Genomic DNA, 18,621 nt, shown 5'->3' with positions numbered 1-18,621 from the left:
TGTTGTTGAGTATAAGAGGTACATGTTTAATGATTACTGTACCGTATGATATTGTGCCAAGAAATATTTCTTTGTATTTGCCTTAAAGGAATAGAGAGATGTGCACTGTTTTATGTGGAGAGGGAGTGAATTCCAAATATCAGGCCCGTTATGCCGAATTGATTTTTGAGCTAATAGGAGTTTAGGGTTATTCAAATGGAAATCATTACGATGGCGCGTGGGGTAAGCATGGACATCCCTGTTAAGGGAAAATGCGTTGTGGAAGAGTGGGAGTAGATTTTGCGTGTATTTGAACATAAATATTGCTGTTTGAAATTTGTGTATATCGTCAACTTTAAGAACTTTTAGTCTACGGAATAATGGATCAGTATGTTCTAAGTAATGTGAGTTAGTACATATTCTTATTGCCTTTTTCTGTAAAAGAAAAATAACATTTACTTTGGTTTTATTACAGTTTCCCCAGACAACATTACAATAATTATAATAATAATAATAATGTGCATTATATGACCAATTATTCCACCAAACTTTGTACATTTCTGTTCCTTGAGTTACTCCATCTGCATTTGCAAGCGAATTTTCATTTCATATAGGTTCATTTAGCATTTAAAGCTCATTTTGTTATTCAAAATGGCCGCCATTCCTATGCTTATGTACTATATGAATGGCAAAACATATGCATGGAAATATAGAACAAATTTACTGCATTTTCAGTCCCATACCTACGCTATCATAAAGTGTTGCATGTGCAATATGTTGGGTGTCACTTACAATATATAGGGGGCCTACATATATGAGCATTTAATATTCATAAACCTTACGATGTTGAACACAATTTCTTATATATTTCATTTTGTCTCAACAAAAGTCTCAACATTATAAGTTCACTAAACGTCTCGCAAGGAATCAATGTACCATCATATTCTACATGCCGGTTGAATATAAAAATGTAATACTAACACAATATATTAAGGAGCCTAGATACATGGTATTTATCAAATAATGTTAAAAATGGACAGGAAGCTAGAAAGCAAAGCTTGTAATATGCATTCCCCTAAAACCATATTAACAAAGTACAAAAAAATCCTATACAGTAAGTGCAGAGATACATGGTTGCGGACAAAAACACATCGGATATTAATGACACAACTAAAAACCCTTTACACTGTAGATTTTTTTTTCCAGCAAGGAGTTGGGGGGGGGGGGGGGGGGGGAGGGAGCAGTCCTGATGTGCCTGAGGCGAGTTCGAAATGGATCATAACCTCCATCACTTTGATATGACTTAATTTAGGAGTGCCGCCTTGATATTGTCGAGCAAACCTGATTTTCTTCTTGAATTAAAACAACAACAAAAACTGTTGAAGGCATAAACGAAACTGTCCTAATGCAATACCGTACAAACTGTTCATTAAACATCACCCAAGGAGCAATGTGAGATACCTCTTTCAGTTCTCTCACAGTTCCTAGGTGTTGATAATATACACTTTGACATCATGATCTCATTCAGTCTTGTCTTAAAACTAAAACTGTCATTTTTATTGTCTTTAAAGAACCCTTTAATTGTATGTTTAGCAGCAGGCAACATCAGCCCCAATCAATGTGTAGAATTCTCAGGCTAAAGATGCATATTAGTCCTGCAATTGTTTTAATTGCAACCACATCTGGTGATGTTCAGCACTTCCTCAGGGGTTAGAGGGCGATTACTTGCCATAGAAATAGGATGAAGACATGAAGACTTGCTTGATCACCACCCGTTGAAGCCCTGTGGCTTTGTTGCAAGGCCAGAGACAGTGTTGTAGGTAACTTGGGTGGTATCAGAGATGACATCAGACCAGCATCTGCACCAACTTGTTTTGGGGTCAATGTTTTCTAGTTACAGTAGGGAAATCTAGGCTTGTGGGATTTCAGGCGCATTGATCATGGCAGGTTGTTCAAGGGGGCATTTCATGAAGTGTTTTGTCAGATCTTTTCTTTTTGACAAACTGTTATAAGCTATTAAATCCTTGCATCTGATTGGCTGAGAGCAAATTTGTCAGACAAATTTGTCAGACAAAACGCTTCATGAAATGCCCCCCTCCCCCCCCCCCACCCCCCATGCTATCGTGTTTGGAAGGTCAGGATATGCGTTGACGGCACTGGTGACACTGGCCATCCTTTCCTTCCAGTGTGAGGGAGAGTGATCGAGTGTCAGTGAAGGAGGGTGGACTTCCTTAGCCTATGCTTGGAAGGCTTGCCACAGAGAGCTACCTTGAACATAGCGTTGGCAAGATGGTTACTAAGATGGAAGGCATGGGTCTGATGATAATCTAACAAAGGTTGGGGCAAAGTCTCCAGAAGATGATGTACTCCACTATTGTCTTGAGATGGGTCAGTACTCGGCTCATGTCATCCAAGGACTTTCTATGAGACGTAAAGGCAAGATAATCTGCAAACTTCCTACGTGAAGTGAATGTAATGTCACCACATAGCCTATGTTAAAAAGACCTCTAGTGGAGTTAGTTTACAGCCACAAGTAAGGAGGCCATCATTCCGAGTCCTAACACAGCTGGTCTGGTTACCGAGAGCAATCCTGAATCTGCAAATGCTGAAGATTAAAGACAAGCAGTGTGAAGTTGTTATAACACTGCTTTCAGAATGAGGCAGCACTGTACAGATCTCAGAGTCTCCCTCGACATCATAGGCCTATACTCAAACACATTCACTCCGAAAAAACGGTGGTAAAATTCATCTACCATATATAATTCATCTGGGTTAACATTAAAAACTTTGGGGCATTGTTTTCATTTCAGAGATTTGACAACAGGAAGTGAGGTGGTCCCTTTTTCCAATTTCCCCTGCCTCATGTTCTTTCTCGGATGAGGGGACTGAAAAGTTTGTATAATATCGCTTTTAGATAATGTAGAACAGGACAGTTAATTGGAAATTTCATTTGTGTCATCATCTAGGATTCAGCCTTTTAATTCAGTAAATCAGAATGAATGATTTAATGTTGAACATCTCAAGGCAAGTACTCTCTGAAAAAATCGAGTGAAAATATTCACTCCTAAAGGAGTGAATAAAAAAAGAGTGGATTTAGAGTGAAATTGGAGTGCATTTTGAGTGAAAATGTTCATTTTCACTCGTTTTAGAGTGACCTCAGGGATCACTCCAAAATCTTCGAGTGATCCCTGAGGTCACTCCAAAATGAGTGAAAATGAACATTTTCACTCAAAATTCACTCCAATTTCACTCTAAATTCACTCTTCTTTGCATTCACTCCTTTAAGAGTGAATATTTTTACTCGATTTTTTTTAGAGAGTAAGTATCAAATGTTCATATCTAATAATTCCTGATAAACGATCTTGATGTTGGCGTCAATTTAAGTTTTGGTGGATTTTTCCAAATACCTAGGGAAAAATTCAGATTGAGGTAGCAAATTTGGATGTTTGCATCAAAAAAAAAAATAAGACAGCCTTTATTAGTAACAACCTACTGATTTATAATCAGCACACAAATTGAAAAACAGTGTACCTGAATGACAGAAAAAAAAAGATTATTTTTTTTTTATTTCACACGCTCTGCCGTTCATATTATGCAGGGGTATATGAGTGGCATCCATTTTGAAGTTTTTGTATTAAGAAGAATATAATAAGCCTAAAAACAATAAACTTTCTGTTTTTTTGCTTGTTTGTTTGCTTGTTTTGCTAGTGGCACTCATCAGATTTGCATTGCACAAGCAAAACTTGATAAAAGCGTAGGTATGTGACTGAAAATTCGTCTTCTATTTCTATGCATATTTTTTGCCATTCATATAGTACATGAATATAGGAGTGGCGGCCATTTTGAATTGAAAATAAGCTTAAAATACTAAATGTACCTCTTCAAATGAAAAAATTTCTTGCATGTGCAAGTAGAATTACTCAAGGAACAAAAATTTAAAAAATTTTGATGGAATAATTTGTCATAAAATTGACATAAATAGGATTATCATGGCCAAATTAGCATATCTGGCGGCCATTTTGGATTTTTGCGTTTTGCCGAAAATGCTCAAGGTTACGCGAGTGGCATCAATCGGATTTGGAATCAGCACCCTCGAATTGACAAGAAACCATCAAAAAACATTGTATATATCAAAAAACAAGGTTAGGTGCACTTTCTATGGAGCCTAGCCTGGACTATAGGCCCTACGTTGGGCATATTTCTAGTCTAACATTTAATTTAACGTTAACAAGTTAAGATAAAAAAATCATTTTAGATTAGGGTGTCTAGGGCCTACACGTTTTAGGCGTAACGTTAGATAGGCCTAGGCCTATATCTTAATTGTTAGATGATCCCATGAATAGGCCATAGGGCCTAACTTAGAGTCGTTAGGCCTACTGCGACTGGATACTATCTAACGCTAGCTCTAATGTTACTTCTACTTGTTAGACTAGAGTCTTTCTATTCATGTTGTTAGGCCTACTAACGTTAGTTAGTGATTTCCACATAACATTACTTGTCATTAGGCCTAACGTTAGATTCTAACGTAAGGCCTACGTAGGCCCTACTTTTACTATTACTAACGTTAAAGGGGCCCTGAAATCCAATTTTATTTGAAAACATCACTTTTGCCGTGAAACAAATATCTCTATTGTTACAAGGGTGGTTCTAAGAAACATTCCATAGGCTCTAGCTTACTACTTTTTAACATTTTTTTTCTTCTATTTTTCTTGAGATTACTTGGGAACGCCCACAAAAAAATCCTTCAAAACTAACAATAACATGTTAATCAATAGTTTTAACGTTAACGTTAACAGTTAGATCCAATAAAAGTATTATTCTCATATAAATATTCTTGAGATGACATCATCTGTCAATCATTGCTGAAGTACAGAAAATGAGAAATGTTTAACAAAAGACATTTGGAATGCACCTTCCTTTCGACTCAGCATAACTTAGATTAGAAGTTGCATGTTTCTATCATATAGGGCCTAATATCATTGGGACTAACAAAAAACATGGCGAGGGAAGGTGTAACTGTTATTCCAAATCTAATGTATTTTGTTAAATATTTCAGTACTTTAGTCTTTACCAATGACTGACAGATGAGGTCATCTCTAGAATAATATTGATTAGAAATGTCTTAAAGTAGATCTAGCTTGCATGTAAGTTTGATTTTTTTTTTTTGTGGGCGTTGCCAAGTAGAACTCTAGAGTCTAATCTGAAGAATAAAAAGAAAAAGTCGTTAAAAATAAATGGAATGTTTGTAACGTTAGAATATTCGTTTCACGAATAAAGTGATGTTGAGAACTTGAGGGCATTTTAAATCAACACAAATCAACATGCATTTGAATTTCAGGGCCCCTTTTAGTAGGGCTAACGTTAACTGTTAACTGTGTAGTGTACGTTAGACCTCTTTCTTTGGGCAGGTAGGATTTAATTCAGGTAGAAACTCGGGTCTATGGAACATTTTTACTACACTAGAACTGTAACGTTAACGTTAGTTATATTCCAAGTCAACGTTAGATTTTAGAATAGAAGTACGTAGCTGTTGCTAGGATGCCTCACAAAACAGTTAACGGTTGTCGTAATAGCGTTGATTTTAAAGTTTGTTAGTATCAGTTAGTTAGGCACCCTGTCTCTAAATCTAATGTTAACTAGACATCTAACGTTACACCCCAAGTGGACTCACTTTTTCCGTTATTGGATTGACAAAATGTGCTTAAAATGTTTCGATAAATTAATGTTTTAATTTCCTTTCATTTTCGGACTAACGAAACGTCGTATTTTTATAGGCCCTACCAAGATCCATATTTGATTCTTTGTCGGATTAAGAAACTATAAAAGACCCTAGTAACGAACCTCTAGAATAATGACAAAAAGTTCGTAAAACAAATCCTAACACTAGTTTGCTTGTGCTAGACTTGATTAGAGTTTGTCTTTTCCGAATTAAAAAGTATTACTAATTAGGCCTAGAATATCTATTTAGACCCCACAGTGCATCTCACACGTCTGTATTGACATTGTTAGCGCGAGTAGTAGTATAGTATTGTCAATAATAGAATGTAACAAGTTAGTCGTACTCGGACATCGGTGCCACTACTCGAGTCGTAGTAAGTCGTAGAACTAGCGATAGGTTCTACTTCTAGACTGATTAGTAGATCTAGCTCGAATCTAACGTTAACTGTTACTAATACTAGTGTTAGTTGCCTTGGTTTTAAAATCACAGCGCAACTGTGTAAAAATAACACCCCTACCCCTGTTCGTGTGTGTTTTCTTTATGCTAAAATTCAGAGTATTTTCTTTACAAGTTTGTCAAATCTGAGGCAAATTGTGACTAGTAACGTTAGAACCTGATACTCGGCCGTGTTGGAGACACCCAACTATTAAACGTTTAGATAAATAGCTGCAGCATGCGCATGCATGCAAAACATAAAAGTCATGGCCACATTACCGTACACGTGTACTAGTATGTTAAACTGGTGATTGTCTTCCGGGTCAGTATCGGATTATTGAACCTGGCGTGTTTCTACAGCCCTGACACTGGAAACTGCCCCGGAAAGAACTACCTCATTAGACGGTTAAGTTAAGCGGAATCGGTATCGGAATCTGCATCGGAAAGAAACCGTTACTGGTGTGTTTCTACAGCCCCCTCTATCGGATACAATCCGATAGACCCGGAATTTGGGGTTCTGTAGAAACACGCTGGATGTTACTTAGCTTTCAAGGTTAAATGCGCGGAACGTGCATCAGCTTGCTTTTTTTATGTGAATGGGGGGTGGGGACATAAAGTATGAGTATAATAAGAACGAGGTTGTAGCTTTCGAGGTTAATAACCTCCGATGCTGATGATGACACGAGACCTAGTTTCGGTTCATAAAGTTGCAGGAGAATTCAAGATCCAGTGCGTTTGGAAGTCATAAAGCTGCGCTAGCGAAGATTACGCGCTCCTCAGATGAAGAGATGCGCTCTTAAGAGAAGACCACGCGCTATGATGATGCGCTCTTCGTGAGATGCGTCTTGTCTCTTAATGACGCAAATATAAAGGTTTGCATTGGTTTATTTCATCTATATCCGCAAATGGTATTGCATTTTACCTTCATCTATTATTTTTAAATGAGTTGTGCTAGATTCTTTATTCATTCCGTAACAATGGCTTTCAGTAAGCGGTTGCGTGATCCATCTGTCACCACGTTTTCTGATTTCTCAAATCCATGGAATTTCTTTGGATTGGACAGGTATGGGAGTGGCTGCGGGACAATGGCCTTGTAGCGAAGACGATGTTTTGCGAAGTGTGTGGTCAGCGCTGCACTTTACAAAAGAAAGCAGACCAAAGTTCAGGACATGTTTGGAGATGCCGAAGAAAGGGGGAACAACCGCATGACAAAGTTTACTGTGTCACCAAGCACTCATTCTTCGAGCATACCCATTTCAATGTGAGAGACATCATGCTCTTCATGTGGTTATGGCTATTCAACCCAAGCCTGAAACAGGTGTCCAACATGTCGGGGGTGGGGTACTCCGTATCTTCTGTGAACTGTCCCAACTATATGCGGGACCTTTGCAAGCTATTTGTGCACGATCTATATTACGAAGAAACTGAGAAGTTCCGAGGTGAGATTGAGTTGGACGAAAGCTTCTTCGGCAGAAGGTGCAAATTTCATAGGGGAAATCCAAATCCTGGGCACAAGGTTTGGATATTCGGCATGATTGAGAGATCGACAAACAGGTTGATCATCTACCCTGTAGATCGTCAGGATGAGGCAACTCTCACCACTCTCATTGAGAGGCATGTGGAACCAGGCAGTCGGATCTACAGTGATGGCTGGTCCGCCTACTCCAGCCTCAGCGACCGCGGCTACGAACACTTCACAGTCGTGCACAAATATGCTTTCCAAAAGCAGTACAGAAATGTACTAAGCGGTGAAGTGCTCAAGGTACATACGAACAGGATAGAGGGGGCATGGAAGCATGCAAATGACCATTTCAAGCGAATCAATGGTACCAGTATGGCTAACTTTGAAGCTCATCTCGTGGAGATTGTGTGGCGGAACCGATCTGCATCGAAGAACGTTTTTCACACGTTCTTTGAACTTGTGAAGAAGTGTTACCCCCTAGATCGTCCCCGTCAACTTTGCTGCCCTGATCCTCTCTTTGACTAGTGGTCAGCTGGGAAACCTGGAGCGGAAGGGGACATGAACGATTCTGTCATTCGATGTGAAGAATCAGCAGAATCCGTCGAGAATCCGTCACCAGTTCCCGTCGACATTCCGACACCACCACCTCCACCAGCGGCGTCGTCAACACCGATCCGCCCAAATCCCGAAAGCCGCCCACGCTATCAGTCAAAGTCTAGATGCCCAAGCAACTTCGAGCAAATCGATGATGCAGGTGACAAGCTGAAGCGCCGTGGTCCCCGTCACTCCCATGTCAAACCGAAAAACCCGTACACCAAGGAAAACTTCACTTCAAAGTTCGTGTGGTCATCTGATGACGACGACTTTGTGTCATAATTTGAACGCGCATCGCATGTGCATCTGTTCCACAGATTGTTATTTGCTTCTTTGAATTCTTGATGTTTGAATTTCTATTTTTATGGATTACCATGAATATCGGAATCTGCCCATTTCAAGATATCACAGGTAAGAATGAATTCGTTTTATCTGTATTGTTTATGTGACGTTAATAATCACAAAACTTTTATAAAGGGTCTATATTAAAAAGTATGAGAAATAAAAAATACTATACAAAATATAAAAAGTATTTGGACTATAAAAAATACAATGGAAATTGTTTTTACGAAATATCTGCTGTTTTTTTTTTCAAAGAGAGTATTCGAAAGATGCCCGATTGTAAAATACCAGAATTAGTTCTCTCTGACAATTATCTTAAAAAAAACGGAAGCGAAAATAATGGTAGAGATCTATGATTTTCAGAGAAGGTGTGTGTGGGGGGGGAATCAAAGTATGAGTATAATAAGAGAGTTGAGCTTAGCTATCAAGCTGAATTTGTATTAGGAAGACGGTTAGTGCGGATTGAATTGAAAAACGGGAAAACGGGGTTTATGAATTATACGTGCTGATTACCGCATCACTATATTGTGGGGGGGGGGACCTAAAGTATAAGTATAATTAGAGAGTCGAGGCTGTAGCTATCGAGGTTTCTTAGCTATCAAGGTTAAATGCGCGTAAACGCGCATCAGCTTGCTTTGTTTTATGTGAATGGGGGGTGGGGACATACAGTATGAGTATAATAAGAGAGTCGAGGCTGTAGCTATCGAGGTTTCTTAGCTGTCAAGGTTAAATGCACGGAACGCGCCTCAGCTTGCTTTGTTGATGTGACTGGGGGGTGGGGACATTAAGTATGAGTATAAGAGAGTTGGCTTTAGCTATCAAGGTTAAATGCGCGGAACGCGCTATAGAATTGTTGGTGCTACGCGATCAAAGGCCTGAAAGCCCTAACTAACCCTGCAATGGCCGATGCGTTTTTATGGCAATCAAGATGCGTTCTTTTAGGTGGCTGCGCACTCATCCTGACCATGCGCTTTTGTTTGGCTTGTGCCCGGCCTACAAACGCGGGATTGTTTGTCCTTTGGGGGGGGGGGGACCTAAAGTATGAGTATAATAAGAGAGACGAGGATAGCTATCAAGGTTTAGAAAAGATCGAGGGTCTCGCAATTTTAAGAACGCAGTGATAAAAATGTAGTTCCGCGGATGAATATTACTATAGCGGAGGAATACGTTTGTGATGAGGACCAGCGACACTGTCTTGTCTGAAATGGTAAGAAATCGTTAGCTAGTTTGAGGTGGGGACATAAAGTATGAGAATGCCCAACTGAATATTACCATGCTACTCGCGAGACTAAGTGTGGTGTTTGTGACGGTGTTAGTGTAGTGGAGTGGCAATGTGAGGTTGCCTGAAGCGTGGAACTTTGACACTGGCTGCACGTGTGATATGAGACTACGAGGTGCTTAGCATAGTGGTGACTGCGGTCTGCATATTGCGCGCTTGTGTTGATTATAGACTGTTTGATGCGCAGTAGTGAATGTCAAGTGTATGTGCACACAACGTGACAGTTAGGCACACACGCTGTTCTCTGTGATCAAGTTCCAACCAATCACATGCCTTATAGTATCTGACATCATAACTTTTCCTACTCACAGCCACACTAAGATAGTCTTTCACTTCACTGTTAGGATCGTTTGACACCAAGTCAACTGAGCACGGAGATCATGACTCCTAAAACCATGTGGTGGCAGCAAACCAAATCTTAGACCAAGGACACTCTCGCATTACAGAAGGAAGGTATTTCATTCACCTCAGAATAGAAAGGGAGGTATTTCATTCACCTCAGAATTTCAAATTATCAATATTGATACCTTTGACTTCTTGTAACTGTAAGCAAAGTTATGTACCTAAAATTGAATAAATACTTAAAAAGCAGAAGACATATCAGTAGAACTGTCTGAACTACAAAATTCCAATGGTTTACAGTTAAAGATAGCAGTTATGACGTGTATACCAAGATGATAATTATACACTTGTATAGTCTGGAAAATTTGGCAATCTCTCACATTGTGTTTTATATGATTTGAATTTCAGATTCCTTCGATAAATTACGATTTCCAGCCCTCTGGTAAACCACCAGATTCACTCAACAGCCAGACCTTCCCTAAGTTACCCTGCCATCACACCATCACATTGTAGGCCAGCGGATTGAGGCTGAATTTGGGGGTCAACTGGCAACTATCGTATAGTAAACAAATTTTGTAATTTTTTGAAAGTATATGTCTTAACAAACTTACCAATAAAATTTAACCAGAATTTCTGCGTCGGAACATGCCCAAATGACGTCATCAATATGGCCACCCCCAAACCAGAAAAATGAATGGGAATTGTAGGATATCTCAAGTGTTCATTATACAACTGACATTAATCATGAGATAAGTTGCCAGTGTATGTATTTCTTATTTCCTGTCTTTCTTCAAGTAAAATTGGGCCCATTTGTGACCTCTTTTTCAAAAAATCTGAGCCCAAATTAGGTCATTTCTATGGCAACTTTATGCTGAAAACATTTTTTTTTCTAAAACAAAAAATGCAACACCCTCTCAACGCTAAACACCATTTTAAATTTATATAAGTATGTAAATTTAATTGACTAGAGTTGAGACCTAACCTGTGAGAGACCATAGCTACCATGCTTACACTCAAACTTGCCTGTAGCCATTATAACACAGCTGTCCAGATATCACAATTTTCATTATTAGTGGTGTATTATGTATGTATATTCTATCTCAGTAGCTGGATTTTTTGTTGTTTTTCGTTTTGCATTTGGCACAATCATAAGACAATCTGACATTTCGTTCAAGCCAATTAGGCATAGAACATAGATTAAGTCAATTTCTCATAAGATGAGACCCTCCTCCACCTCAGCCCCCACTCCCAATAAAAATGGTTAGTTCATGGCTGTTCCTTTCTTGCAGTCCTGTAGGGTGTTTCACCAAACTTCTCATTGGTTTCAGTTTCACTTCACTGGTTTCAGTCTCGCTATCTCACTTTTCTGATTGGTATGTTTCAGTCACGAGGACTTGCTAAGTGAAACTGAAAACACCAATTGACACTGATCTCACTGAAATCAATGTTGGTGAAACGGGTCTTGCATCATGCATGGACTTCTGTACGATACCAAAGCAAACTCATTATACTTGATGGACTACTACAACAAATACTGTACTTCTGAAAGAAATGAAACACTGTTAACAGAAACTGGATACACATTTTGTCATAGATCACATTAGTCCAGTCAAAATAGGGTTTCACCCACTACTAATTGCAGTAGAAAATTCCACCGCAGTGCTACTTGTTATGGGCTCCTAAACACCTTACTCACAGTCCCAAGAAATCCAGTGGGGCAAAGTGGCTAAATTTCCATAATATGCAAATTAGCTCCCATTATGATAGAAATACAGTGTTTCCATGAAAACTACACTTCTAGGTTTTAGATTGGAACACCGAAAGTGTTGAAACTTATGTTTACAATGTCAGTTAGTGCGATGCAAGCATTCACCATGTACATAGTCTGGGCCTCATTTGCATAATATGCAAATTAGCTCCCATAGGCCTAATGATAAAAATACAGTGTTTCCATGAAAACAATGCTTCTAGGATTGAGACTGGAACACCGAAAGTGTTGAAATCTATGTTTATGATGTCAGTTAGTGCGATGCAAACATTTCCATGTACATAATCTGGGCCTTATTTGCATAGTATGCAAATTAGCTCCCATAATGATAAAAATACAGTGTTTCCATGAAAACAACACTTCTAGGTTTCAGATTGGAACACCGAAAATGTTGAAACCTATGTTTGCAATGTGAGTTAGTGCGATGCAAACATTTCCATGTATATAATCTGGGCCTCTTGCATAATATGCAAAGGGTTCCGAGCCAACGGAATATTCTAATGCATCAAAGTGCCCGATATGAGCATATCAAGAGTGTTCAAATATGATATTTCAGTTTCTCTTCACCAAAAACAAACTTTACAGCCTTAGTAAACTAGCATGAATAATATCATAAAACTAGAGTTTGTTATCAGACAGATAATGATAGCTTATCCATTAATTACGTAGAATCAAAGTACGAAATTAAACAAGTGTCAACATCCATAATTTGTCTAATTTTGTAATGAATGAACTCTATTTGGAGGGTGGTTTGCTCGAATCTTGATGATTCATCCCTTGCATCCTTGAGGGTTTTGAGATATTAAAGATGGCACAGTCAAAGGAAACCCTGTAGGTAGTGCCCAAAGTCACCCCAGTCGATCATATTATCTCCACGACCAATTACACAACATGCATCAACCAACGCGATTTCCGTTGTTGTTTTAAGCGTACGAGATTTTATTTTTAAGTCGTTTGGCCGTCTAGCAAAGATTCTTTTATTTCCATGAAATTGAACTGGCATTGACAGAGACATTTTCCTACAATGTGTATAATTATCTTTAAAAAGTGGTACACAGTCAAAGAGACTCGTAGGGAGGTACCCGAATTCATCCCTATACCCTCACGGCTCGGTACAAAACATAATTATACACACGTGAATGCAGCTGTTTGAAGCGAAAAAACTCTGTGCATAACGTCCTTTTCGTTTCATTTCCATTAAAATTCAGTGGAAGTTATAGAAAAATTTTTGTTCTACAGGGTAAAAATGGTTCACATACGAAGACAACCACGTGGAGGGTGCCCAAAATTACCCCACCCAAAGGCAGTCTAAGACATGCAATAATCATGTACCAACGCAAATACATAATTATGTTCTATGGGTACATGCCAGAAACAGTCCTTCTGGTCCTCTAGCAAAGAAACTTTTATTTAATGAAATTTAATGGAGTCAACAGACGATATATTGCTCTGCATTTTTGACTTACACTGACATAGTTAAAGTGGTTATCATTCGAAGGGAGCGTACTATATGGGAAGTACCCACATTAATTGCCTCTATACATGACCCTTTGTAACGCAAATATCAACGCAATTACAGTCGTTCCAAAAGTGCATGTCTCAAAAAAAAAGGTCGTTCCTTGAGTTTTATGACTATCACTTGAGTTTTATGTTTATGTATAATTATTGTATGGTGCTATAATCATTGTAAATTCTTTTCATTCGACATAGTTTTACGCACCTCATTTTCTGTTACAAAGAAAGTGATGTCTATCTGTTCTTGTTGAAAATGAAATAAAAATTAAACTGAATTGTATTGAATTGGATTCCTGCCATATCAAGACACCTTTTTTTTTTTCTATAAAAATTGCCGGGGTAGAGATAAAATAACAACATTGATCGCAGTCCAAAGGGTTCACTTGCAGAGACCACCTTGGGAGAGGTGCTCAAAGTAACTCCATGCATCCTAAAGGCGATGAAAAACATGCAGTATACAACCGAGAAAAATGTTCCATGGTTACATACCTCTGAAAAGCTCTTCCGCCTGTGTAGCACATACGCTTTTATTTTCGTAAAATGCAATCAAGGTGATATAGGAGACGTTGCTTTACAATATGTATTTTGTCAAGCCCTTGGGAAGTGCCCAGATTACCCCTACCCTGACCGTCGTGGTCCCGAAACAGACTAACAAAACATGCATTATATGCCAAAGCAAACTCACTTGTACATGCATGTAAAGTCGTTTTGCCGAGTGGTAAATAAAGACACTTTACTTTTTATGATATTTAAATGGTACAGACACTGCTTTACAATCATCATAATAGTCAAAGGGGTGCACATTCAACGGCAACCGAGTGGGATGTGTTCAAAATCATCTAACCCCAGGGCAATATAAGAAACATGCACTAGCATATAGCACAAATATGTTTCAATTTTCCGTGCCTTCGCATTGTCCCGATCGTTATGGTTGTACAGCAATTGCCCTTTTGTTTGTAAGAAATGCAATATAATTACAAAAAGAAAAATGCTCTACATTAACTACATTGTCAAAAGGGTGAACATTCAAAACAATCCCTTGGGAAATGTCCAAAATTACACCGCCGCTCAAGACCCGTAATTACATCACACGGATACTATGAACGCAAATACCGACGTTCTTTCGTGCATGGTTTTAGAAGTAGTTGCAGCAATACAGCTACACACTTTTATATCAATGAATGTCGTGGAAATGATAGGAGAAGCATTGCTTCAAAATATCTATTTAGTGGGAGGATGCACATTAAATGCCAATCCTGTGGGATGTGCCCCCAAAGTGCACCACCCTCATGGCAATATAGAAAACATTGAATATTATTAACGTGAATACACTATATGTTCCAAATGTACATGTTTTCAAACTTCGATCGTGCCGTAAATCAACGGCACTTTTGTTTTCAAAAATATGTTGTAGTTAATAGAGGAGACATTGCTCTACAATATCCATATCATCAAGAGGGTGAACATTAAAAGACTACCCCATGGGAATTGTCCAAAGGTACACCTACGCTCATTAGCAACGCAAACACCGTTGTTCTAACGTGGATGGTTTTAAAAGCAGTTCCGGCAATATAGCAAATACACTTTTTAACAATGAAAAGTCATGGAAATGATAGAAGAGGTTTAACTTTACAAGATCTATGCAGTGAAGAGGGTGCACATTAAATGGCAACCCTGTGGTATGTGCCAAAAAATATTCCACCCTCACGGCAATATATAAGACATATATATTCATATAATGCGAATATACATATATATATATATATATATGTTCCAAACGTGCATGTCTTCAAAATGCCATCGTGCCGTACAGCAAAGGCACTTTTGTGTCCAAAAAATACAACTTATTAATAGAGGAGACATTGCTCTTCAATAAATATATTGTCAAAAGGGTGAACATTCAAAATTAATCCCTTGGGAAGTGTCCAAATTCACACCTAAGCTTACGCCCTCTTGTTACAGAACACATATATTAGCAACGCAAATACCGTTGTTCTAGCGTGAATGGTTGTAAAAGTAGTCCCGGCAATACAGCAAATACAATTTTCATCGATGGGAAGTAATGGAAATGAAAGAAGAGACTTCACTTTACAAGATCTATACAGTGAAGAGGGTGCGCATTAAACGGCAACCCTGTGGGATGTGCCAAAAATACTCCACCCTCACCGCAATATAGAAAACATAATATCATATAACGCAAATACATATATGTTCCAAACGTACATGTTTTCGAAATTCCATCGTGCCGTATAGCAAAGGCACTTTTGTATCCAAAAATGCAACCAATTACTAGACGAAGCACTGCTCTATAATAACTACATTGTCAAAAAGGTGAACATTCAAAGGTAATCTTAGGGGAGGTGTCTAAATTTACACCTACGCTCACAGCCTTTATTACAAAATACGGATATTAGCAACGCGAATACAGTCGTTCTAACGTGAATGGTTTTAAAAGTAGGTCCGGCAATGCAGCAAATACACTCTTACATCAATGAAAAGTCATTGAAATGATAGAAGAAGATTTACCTTACAAGATCTATATATGATAAAGAGGGTGCTTATTGAAGGGCGACCCGGTGCCGTGTGCCCCCAAAATGCCCTTTATCCTCTTGGCAATATAGAAAACATATATTATCTTATAACGCGAATGTTTCAAACGTACATGCTGTCGTGCCTTATAGCAAGGGCACGATTGTTTCCAAAATGTAATGTAATCAATACAGATTGTCACATAGTTCTTTACCTCAAGTGTGACATCCATATTAATATATTTTGATAAATAGAATACACAAGCTAAATGACACTTGACAGATATGTTGAAATTGCACTGTTATTCCATTACCTAAACCTGTTTCCGAAGCTCCTTCTCGTTGCAGTGGAAACAATTTTGGTGACCATGGTTAACCTTACAATGAGTTGAGTCCTCTAGTGACTGGATACTTTTACTGGGCACCTACTTATTTGAAAGTTATTAAGCTTAATTCATAACTATTTGCGTAGAAAGAATTACATTTCATCATTTAGGGTTTTTTTTTTCATGAAAGCGTTGCCATGGCAATGACTATATTTCCCCCATATTAACACATGATTAAGACGGAAATTGGTTTGGCACTTCGCTGAAACCAACAAGACACATCAAAAAACATATATTTAGACATTCTTTTTATATTTTAACAAATTAAATGAAAATTATGAAAATTATTATGAAAATTTTTGTTTATTTCTACTACGTCAGTGTAAGGTTGCTAAAGAAATGCTATTGGTATGCGTACAACTCACCAGCTCAACTGAAAATGAGCATAATGGATGGCTGATGACCTGAGGTACATGAGAAATAGCATTAATGTAGCTAGAATCACTTCCTTTCTGAAATATTCCATTTTTATTATTAGAGATGTCGAAGTGACAATTACTCTAGCAAAATTGCAGTTCTTAAGAAGCCATTTTGATGACATCATTTGAGCATGTTCCGATTAGAATTTTTGGGGTAAATTTCATGTGGGATATTGTCAGGATGTATACTTTTTTAAAAAGTTAAAATTTGCTTGTTATACGATAGCTGCCAGTTGAGCCTTTTTTAAGCCACTTTTTGGCCATCGTCTGCAGGCCTAATTATTATCACTGTGGTGAAGAAACTAACCATACCTGTTTGCAAGAAGCAGGAATGATAGATGAACTGAACATAGTTTGGGCCAGATCCATCCAAGGTTACAAGTCAAAGAAATGAGCCAAAAATGACATTTCTTTCATAAAATCTTGTTCCCATCATAACAAGAGAACCCCTCGGGACTTGATGAATTTATATCATACTAAACCAGTTGGCCCAATGGTATCCAATGCTGTATAGAGTTGTTCCAGTTTGATATATGTGACCGTGCATCACAAAACGAACAAAAAGTCGCACACACTAATTTTGCGTGAGGACTGAAAATAAGCGAAATGGGTCAACCCAGCCAATCTTGACTTTTTCATATATTCTGAAAGAGCAAGTCTTCTTTTACATTATGTTAAAATTTGGGATCATAAAATGGGCGGGAAAGAGTGTGTGTTAGCAGTTTATCTCGACCATTTTTGGTAGAATATTGTGATTAGGTGTGTCTTTAGAGTCCCTTTTTCATTTCTGAACTAGAAATGTCGCTACGGCGACTGATGCCTCCGCCATAATGCATGATTCTCCCAATAGGTGTATAGTACAATGTCTTGACAATGTGTGATGACAGTTTCACATAACTGGCAAAATATCGAAATAACAGGTTTGTCAGAAATATCTTGAATGTTCACTTTCCACAAACTGGGTTTGCTATAATTGTCTATTAAAGAGTGCAGGTACACATATTTGGGGAATTGAAAATTTTTACTTGACTTCTGACCGACCTTATTATAAGTTTATGCATTGAGTATAATTTTCAAGGTATGAAGAAAGAGTGTAATTACAGTACAAAATATTTTTTTTTTCATTTAAACCTGACCTTTGACCCTTAACCTTTGACCTTTGACCTTCTGGCTGGAAATTTCCAAGAGAATCTCCATCAAGTAATACATGTACATATATTAAACACTTTTAAAACTAATAATGCAATCATTGCATATACTACTATACATGTATGAGGGAAATACAGTAGTAACATTTTGAGGAGTTGACCTTGACCTTTGAACCCCTGACTATTGACCCATGACCCCTAAATTCCCTAGATAATCCCTGCCAGTCAGTACATGCATATGTACCATGTTCCATGAAGATACATTGAACCATTTGCGAGAAAAGTGATATTGCAACATTTTCACCTAACCTTTGACCTTTTAACCTTTGACCTTATGACATGAAACTCTCTCTGGAGAATCCTTACGCAGTAGTGCATGTCTACACTAAGTTTCAAGAAAATAACTGCGGGCATTGCATAGATATGGGGGAAATAGCAACATTTTTAGCATTTGACCTTGACCTTTTGACCTTTGACCTCTTGTCAATGTCACTAGAATCTACTCAACTAATTGTCCCATCATACATCATCCTTGGACCAAGCTCGGTGAATGCTGCTTCATCCAGTTTTGAGTTATCACATAAACAGATAAATTTTAGGATTTGACCTTGATCTTTGACCTTTGACCTCTGTCCGATTTCACTGAAAAACTAATCAAGTAATTGTCCCATCATACATCATCCTCCAACAAAGTTTGGTGAAATT

General features: G+C 38.1%; 1 pseudogene; it reads left to right on the top strand.

Moving 5' to 3' along the window:
- The first annotated feature begins 7,110 nt into the window (after positions 1 to 7,110).
- LOC140230359 (uncharacterized) lies at positions 7,111 to 8,471 on the top strand (annotated as a pseudogene).
- The last annotated feature ends 10,150 nt before the right edge of the window (positions 8,472 to 18,621 follow it).

Source organism: Diadema setosum, chromosome 7, assembly GCF_964275005.1.
Source record: "Diadema setosum chromosome 7, eeDiaSeto1, whole genome shotgun sequence".
NCBI classification, from domain to species: Eukaryota; Metazoa; Echinodermata; class Echinoidea; order Diadematoida; family Diadematidae; genus Diadema; species Diadema setosum.
This window is presented reverse-complemented; position numbering and strand designations above follow the sequence as displayed.